We start from the raw sequence: 8,855 nt of genomic DNA, 5'->3' as shown, positions 1-8,855 counted from the left end.
TTCTTCTTTCTTCCTACTACAAAGAGTAGTACCAGATCTACCCAACAAATGGTATCTGAGCTAGGTGGTGCTAGGGTGGTGTTGACCCCAACAAGTGGTATCAGAGTCAGGTGATATCAGAGTGCAGGTTGCGACAATGGTGACCAAGATTGAAGATGAAAATAGATGCAATCAAGGTTGATCAACCATGAAGGGTTGATCGATGCTTTCTTATGCAAGGAGGAGCCATCTACAATAAGGATGCTAGTAGGAGCCCAGTGCGAGATGGAGCTTCAGGTAGAGGTGGATCGGACATAAATGAAAGACTCAGGAGGATGATAAATGAGTCATCAAGAGGCCATCTCGACAAGTCTCAGATCATGCAGGACAGAGATGGGATCGAGTAATCTAGCTCGACTCCCATGTTTATGCATCCATGAGTAGCAGACATTTGTCCTAAGACATGCAGGTGAGAAGATCCAAAAACCTTCAGAGTCAGATGGAGGTTGAATGTCGAGTTGAGGTGGAGATTGTTGAATTAAGAATCTCAAAATTGACCTACAGGAGCCCAAAATGGAGAAACCCATGAGAGAAGACCCACAGATGCGAGAGGTGGGGCCCGAGGGCTTGCAGGCCAGCATGGAGCCCAGCCCATGGGTGCGGCCCACAAACGAGTGGCCCGCCGCGGGTGTGGCCCAATGCACAGGCATGCTAGCATGGCCCAGCGCGGGTGTGCCCAGTGCACGACCCCAGCCAATGCAGGCGCACACAGGCCAACTGCAGGTGCGGTCCCTTCATGCGGTCCACGCACGAGGCATGGACCAGATCTACTTCCCCTCATGTTTTGTATGGTCCACGATGGATCGATGATGTTTTTAGATGGTTTCTCATGGTCTACGGTGGTCTACAGCATGTAGGATCAGGATCAAGTGGCGATGATGCACATGGGAGCGATCTAATGGTCATGGGGTTTTCTTGAGTTTTAATCAAAGTCCTATTTCCGATCTAGGCTCAGATTGTGGCCTTTAAAAGGCCCCTGTGGGCAACAGAGATCGGTGTGCAGCCAAAGCGGCAACCAGAGTAGTCGGCAGAGTAGACATAGGTAGAGTACCAACAGAGGGTTGGTGGTAGAGCAAAGTGATAGTAATGGCCGTGTGAGTAGCTGTGAGGCATGATGCAGTAGTTTGGATCACAGGAAGCATCCAGGGACTTCAAGAACTGACATTGATAGGCCTGTGAGAGGGTCTCCTTCGAAGATTTGTGAGAGTATTTGTGAGGATCAATACTTCTTATTGGAGAGGTTTGTGTATGAGAGTTTAGAATGGATGTTCTCTTTTTGTATTTATTTTTTTCTCATAGTGAAGCTTGCATGCCCTGTGAAAGTAGCACTTGAGTTAATCCATGTACTTGATTGTATGCTCTCATTTTATTTCTTCTTTCTTTCTGCTGCGATGAGTGGTATCAGATCCTCCCCAACGAGTAGTATTAGAGCTAGGTGGTGCCAGGGTGGTATTGACCCTAATAGATGGGTTCCTCGAAGGTGCTTCATTTTCAAACAAAAATAGCTACAAGAAGGGCATTTCATCTCTAGATGAATATTATCATAATGAGTTTCTTGAAGATGCTTCATTTTTGAACGAAAATATACATGAGAAGGATGCTTCATTTTTGAATGAATACAGTCAGGAGTTCTATAAAGGTGCTTCATTTCCAATGAAAATAGCAATAAGAAGAGTGCTTCATTTTCAAACGAATATAGTTAGGAGTTTCTCGAAGTTGCTTCATTTCTAAATAAAAATAGCCACAAGAATGGTACTTTATTTTTGAACGAATATAGTTAGGAGTTTCTCAAAGATGCTTTTTTTTAATAAAAATAACCATGAGAAGGATACTTTGAATATACCCTGAAGTTCCTCGAAGATGCTTCATTTTTAAATGAAAATAGCCACAAGAAGGGCACTTCATTTCTAGATAAATATAGCGAGAAGTTCCTCGAAGTGAGAATAGAGACTCCAACGGCCAAGAAAAGCTAACCTAAGGGATAACTAACCCGAGATACTAAACAAACTGAGTCTTGGACATCCCAAATGCAACAAAAAAACCCTCAAGTTGCAAACCCATACCCAACTCAAGGGGAGGCCTACACTAAAAGAATGAAGATCTCACCAATGCATCTTCAACATCAATACATTGACCACCTTAATGAAGATAGGGTGATAAAATCATCCACAGATGTAGAAGATAAAAAATCAATCATAGAAAAAAAAAAATAGGAGCAAAATGATATTTTATTAATTCCAAAGGTTGGGATAAATGATTATAGCATTTACAAGCCAAAACTGGCAAAAAAAGTAAAGAGTACAAATCCTTAATCACCCTGAGCTTCGGATAAGGGATCAATCCTAGTCTAAGAAGGTTCTCCTTCATCTTCATTCGCTACATTAATGATGACCATAGGAAGCTCTGAGTCATCGAGAGGTAGCTCCTTAAAGAGATCAGTTTCAATCCCACGAAGGAGCCACTTAGCTAAGGACTTGCATTTCCTAAATCCAAGCTAGTGAGCCATTAAGAATGCCTTCAACACCCCATGGATGAGCCCGACTTGATTCATGGCAAACTTCACCTCCATCGATCGACTTTGCCCTCGATAAAATTGGCCGCTGCCTTGCTTGCCACCAATTTCAACTGAAGCTCCGCTGCTATTGACTTCCCCTCATTGATTGAATACTCCAATGTGGCAATTCTCTCCTATGCCATTAAAAGCTCTTTTCAAAGTCAAACAACTTTTCGATGGCACCCCATTTCACTTTTTTAGCCACCTTACCTAAATCCACAAAGTGTTCTAGGGAAGCGATCTTCTCTAAGCCATATGGAGTTTATTGCAGGATCATGCAATTCTTTTAGCAGCACCCCACTTTGCTTCCATGATATCCTTATCCAATTTTGTGCAAGCTTCAACTAAGCGCTTCTTCTTTGAGTCATATGACTTGTCCATCCACCTGATATTTTTTCTAAGGTGTTTCATTTCGTAAGAGCCTCAGTGTAGATTTTCCCTCTCTCAAAAGTCCTTCAACATGCCTTGAAAGCCTTCTTGCTAGCCTCAGCCTCCTTTTCAAGAGCCTCAATTCGAGAATTGATAGGTAGAGCCATGGCTCATGATAAGGGTTCAACACATGATAAATAATCATACAACCACAAAGACATACCAACTAGACTGCACAAGAGAGATAGCAAATACAACAAAAATAAAAAAAAAGCCTCAAATTGTAAAAGTTCTTTTATTAAATAAAAAATTCATCTTTATATGATAGATGAAATAGGAAAACAAAGATATTACAAAATTGAAGCCTAAGAGGAGGTATTAATGACCTCGAGCTGAGAAACTTCTGAAGAGTCGCAAAAACTTTTGTTGGTGCTCCAGAAACCTCTTTGACGACTTCAAGCTTTAGCTGAATGGGCAAAAATAATATTCTCAGAAGGTGTATTTATGAGCACATCTCTAAAGGCACACATGACACTTCGAATCTGGGCAAATCCATCATCTGGCATCTCTTCACAAGTTCCATCAACTTCCTGATATGATGGTTCAGCCTATCCATAAACTGCAGATGCGCCATTTTGCTCAAGAAATAGAGATATGGCACATGTCTTCAATCGACTTGATCTAACTATACTACCTTCGCCAACCCTATTCTGCTCGAACTCAGAAGTAGGGGGCATATGTTATGGGAAGAAAATTTGATGCCTTGGTCATAGCCAACTCAAGGTGGCTATAGATCCATGTATCGTCGTTGACCTATGCATAGGCCATCGACCCTTGTCCTCACACCCTCCATGCATCGGACATCGATCTAGGCTTCAGACATTGATCCTTATGCCAGCTACCGATTTATGTATCTACTGTTGAACCTCTATCTTTAATAGTATGCATGGCAAGCTGCTGATCTACATTCCCTCTGACTCTTGCTTTGACCATCATATTCGAAAGGGTTGACAAGAGACTCCCATGCACTCCCTTCAAATCGCGCAACCGCTAGAAGTAGCTGGCCAAGGGCCGGATAAGGCAACCACAACTATCTAATCTTGGAAAATCAATCCAAAATCTTAGAATGATGCATCGAAGGAGTCGAGATGGCCTCCAACTCTTTTCTTTTATGGCTTCCACCTCAATCTATAAATAGAGGTAATCAGAGGACCTCTAAGATGTGCAATTTTTTTCTCGTGCTCTCCTTCCCATATGTTTTGTGAATTTCTGACTTGAACATCGGAGGATCTCTGCTAGAACCAACTCTAATAGGAATTTATTTTGCAGGATCAATCTTCAACTTCTTGCTAACTACCGCCCAACTTCAGCCAATCCGGTCCAAGCCAAAAATCTACAGGAATTAAAACTATGCCCATTGTGCTGAGCTCCTCGTATTTGTGAGACGACGATCTTCAATCGAGAGGAAGATGGAAAGGTCATTAGGCCTGCTAGAATAAACATCAAACTCTTCACTGCTTGGATTCTAGGTTTGGCACTGCAATTTATGGCCAAGTGGCCAAAACCTCGACATAGGAAGCACCTTTGACCATTCTGATAGTTTTGTTGGAAGTGTCCAAGGTTGCTGCAGTGGAAACAGATTCCTGGTCTAAAGGACGAATGGACCGTGGCTTTGGGATCTAGTCAGACAGCCCGAGAGGAGCAAGGAGGGGGAAGAGGAGGGAGGAATAGGGGAATAGATGCGTGCACTAAACAAGGAATGGCGAGGGAGCTGAACAATGAAGGAATCTTTAAAAAGATCACTCGACTTTCTAGGGAAAGGGCAGAGGAAGAGGGGGGTGTGGGGTGTGTGGAAGATCTAGCATCTCTACTCACTTTAGTAGCGTAGGGAGTTCTAGATCCAGAGACACGGTGCTTGCCCCCCATGAGATGAGTCAAACCTCCAGGTTGGAACAAGGATCAAGATGCTCTTCTATGACTCGATTGCCAAAACTGATGTTGAAGCTGCCGGCGACCCCTAGCATCTCCAAGGTCCCATGCTATCGAGGAAAGCTACCTAGGGCTCCATTTGGGTCATCCAAACATATTTTTTTTAATAAAAAAATCAAAATATGTTCAATGAATGAATAAGCACCTTGCATAGATATCTGGGCCAATTTTTTTTTATTAATTGATTAGAAAATACTGATACATGTTGTTGCATCCAATCCCTATTACATTCATTGTCAGTAAAAAGCACCCCAAAATAAAGTCTACACTGATCAAATTATGTCGACGGAGATCCTCTGATGCTTAAGTCAATGAGTGATGAACAGTAGATGAATATTCAAAGAAGTAGAGTTCAGCTCTCAAGAGTCCTTACCAAATGCTGTTCATTTATCTCCTTTTATAGATGAGTTGTTATATCGTTTGTAATGGTTAGATATATGGGTTTCGCTTGTTTCGACATTATGTGATCATGAGATGGGTGGTTATACCCACTGATCATGTTCTGATCATTATGTACTTTCTGTGCTGGCATTTCAGGTAAGCCGACTTTATATCGGTAATTAGAATATATCGATCATATATCGACAGTTGTGAAAGTCTGAATGATCATCGATCAAACTCTGATATGCCGATGGTCATCGATCTAAATCAGTCAGATTATCATAGTTGGAGTTTGTTGATGGCTAAGGATAGTCGATTGTTGGTTGGCAAGCCAATTGATAGTCGGCAGTTTATGTTTATGAGGCTGATTGAAAATCGAAATCGGAGAGTCGACTGAATTGCCCCAACATATGTAGTTACGGGCCTATAAACAAAGCTTCAAATAGATCCAAAATGCATATCAACTAAACCATTTCCAGCTTGTGGATCTAAAGCTTGTCCATTAGCAGTAGAAATTAAAGCTAGTTCCTTCCCTTCTGTAGTGGGAAATTTCTTCTAAACTTACTTCTAATTCAATTCACACTCCAGAGGAACTGAAGCATCTCTATCTAAACACTCCCTCATATGATATTGTTGAAAATAAATAAACTTAATTATGCATGGAATCAAGAGATGTTGGTCAAAGAAACCTTTTCTATTCTCAAGAGACTTATTTCAAAAAAAGTATTGAAATTAGTAAACTAAATTAATGTTATCTTGTTATTAGCAATGACTTTTAGTGTTTTCTATGAAATGCACTTAGAATTTCTCTCCATATATAAAACCAAAGTGTCATTCATAAATATGACTCTTGATATTTTATGTAGAGGATGTTAAAGAATTGTAAAATCATCTATATAAAGGGATGTACTTAAGTCACTTGGGATTAAGAGAGTTGAAAGAGTATCAAAAAAAGCTAAAGTTCTCTTCTTACAAAGAGCTCTATCCTCTTCATTTCTTATTGAAAAATACTACAATACTCTCTCTTCCTCTATCCACCATAACAAAGTGGTATCAGAGCTATGCTAATTAGGGGGACTTTCAAATTTTCTCTTTCTCATCTTACCAACACCAACTATGAGAATTGGAGTATCCATATGAAGGCATTGCTTGGATCTCAAGATATTTGAGACATAGTTTAAAGAGGCTATGAAGAAGTCAGAGAAGGGGATACTCTTATAGTGCAACAATGAGAGGTCCTGCGGGATAAAAGAAAAAGATAAAAAGCTCTCTACTTTATCTATCAAGCCATAGATGAGTCAGCTTTTGAAAAGATTGCAACGGCCACCACCTCTAAAGAAGCATGGGAGATTCTTTAAAATACATATAAAGAAATTGAGAAAGTGAAGAAAATTTGCCTTTAAACTCTTAAAGATGAATTTGAAGCCCTACAAATAAAAAGTCTAAATTCATCTCGGATTTTTTTATAAGATTCTTGACCATTGTAAACCAATTGAGGAGAAATGGTGAGACATTTGATGACAATCGGATCATGGAGAAAATCCTACGATCCTTGGATCACAAATTTGATTATGTTGTGCTGGCCATTGAAGAGTCCAAAGACTTGGACACTATGATGGTGGATGAGCTTATGGGTTCCTTCAAGCTCATGAGCAAAGAATACTAAAGAGAAGACAAGAGCCATTGAAGCAAGTTCTATAAAGCAAGCTCTTCGTCAATGACCAGAAAGATGAGTCAAGAGGCAAAGTAGCCAAAAAGCCATGGCTGTGGTCGATGACATGGTCGTGGTAGAGGCTAGGTAGAGCCTGTGGTCATGGTGACCACAACAATATTGAGGAAGGCAACCAAAATCGTGAAGGAAGAGGAAAAGAGGTAGAGGCCGAAGGTATGACAAAGGTCAAGTTCAATATTACAATTGCAACAAGTTTGGGCATTACTCTTTTGAGTGCTACTTTAATCAATCTAATCAAGTTATGAGAAAGCAAATTATGCCAAATAAGAAGATGATGGAGATGACGTGTTTCTACTAGCATGAAAAGGAGGAGATGCTACCAATTAAAATATGTGGTATTTGGACTCCGATGCAAATAACCACATGTTCGGGCACAAAGAAATTTTCTTGAAACTTGATGAATTGGTGAATGGCCATGTTTCATTTAGAGATGCTTCTAAAGTAAAGGTGAAGGGCATTGGTAAGATACTTATTCAACTCAAAGATGGAAGCCAACAGTTTATTTTCAATGTCTATTATGTGCCTGATATAAAAATCAACATTCTTAGTGTTGAGCAACTCTTGGAGAGAGGATTTGATATGCAACTGAAGGAAGAAAACTTCTATCTAAGAAAACAAAACAAATTGATTGCTCATGCTTCTATGTCAAATAACCAATATTTATGCTAAATATAAATCATATTATTGCTAAATGTCAAGTGCATGTATGAAGGATGTTTCTTGGCTTTGGCATTTACGATTCGACATGTAAACTTCGGTGCTCTAAAACTTTTTTCAAGTAAGAGAATGGTAAAGGGCTGCCCTATATTGATACCCCTAATAATATATATGAGGGGTGTGTTCTTGACAAACACTCAAGGAGGAGCTTTCAAGAAGTCTTACAATAAAGCAAAAACATTACTTCAACTCATCCACACCGATATTTGCGGACCAATCACTCCTAGCTCATTTGGAGGTCATCATTATTTTATAACTTTTATTGATGATTTTAGTAGCAAAATATGGATGTACCTCTTGAAGAGAAGACAGAAGCATTTCAATTTTTAAGAAGTTTAAAGCTTTGGTGGAGAATTAAAGTGGCTATACCATCAAGGCATTGCGATCAGATCGTGGAGGAGAATTCACATCCTAGGAGTTTGAAATTTTTTTGCAAATCTCATGGCATTTGGAGACTCTTGACCGCACCATACTCACCTCAACAAAATAGCATTGCAAAAAGAAAAAATGGATTATACTTGACATGGTCCGAAGTATGCTTAAAACAAAAGAGATGCCGAAGGAGTTTTGGGGCGAGACTGTCAATTGTGCGGTCTACTTGCTTAATAGATGCCCTACAAAAAATTTAGAAGGGATAACACCACAAGAAGCGTGGAGTGGTTACAAGCCTAATATCTCTCATTTGAAGGTGTTTGGGTGCATAGCTTATGTACAGATTCCAGATCAAAGGAGAAGCAAGTTAGATGACAAAAGCTTGTCATGCATCTTCATCGACTATGATCCAAGATCCAAGGTCTACAAACTCTATGAACCAAAGGAGAAGAAAATCATTATAAGTCGAGATGTAGAGTTTCAAGAAGATGGCATTTGGAATTGGAACACTAACATGGTGATGATACAAGATGAAGAGCAAATCATGGAGCAAACTAGAGAACCAACACCACCTTCATCTCCTACTTCATCGGATGAAGATGATTCAACACCACTAAAGACAAGGAGCATTCAAGATTTATATAAGGTGACAACTCTCCTAAATCTTATTTGTCTTTTTGCTAGTGAAGAATTAATTTCTTT

The sequence above is a fragment of the Elaeis guineensis genome, chromosome 6, assembly GCF_000442705.2.
Source record: "Elaeis guineensis isolate ETL-2024a chromosome 6, EG11, whole genome shotgun sequence".
Lineage (NCBI taxonomy): Eukaryota > Viridiplantae > Streptophyta > Magnoliopsida > Arecales > Arecaceae > Elaeis > Elaeis guineensis.
Note: the sequence above shows the minus strand (reverse complement) of the source record.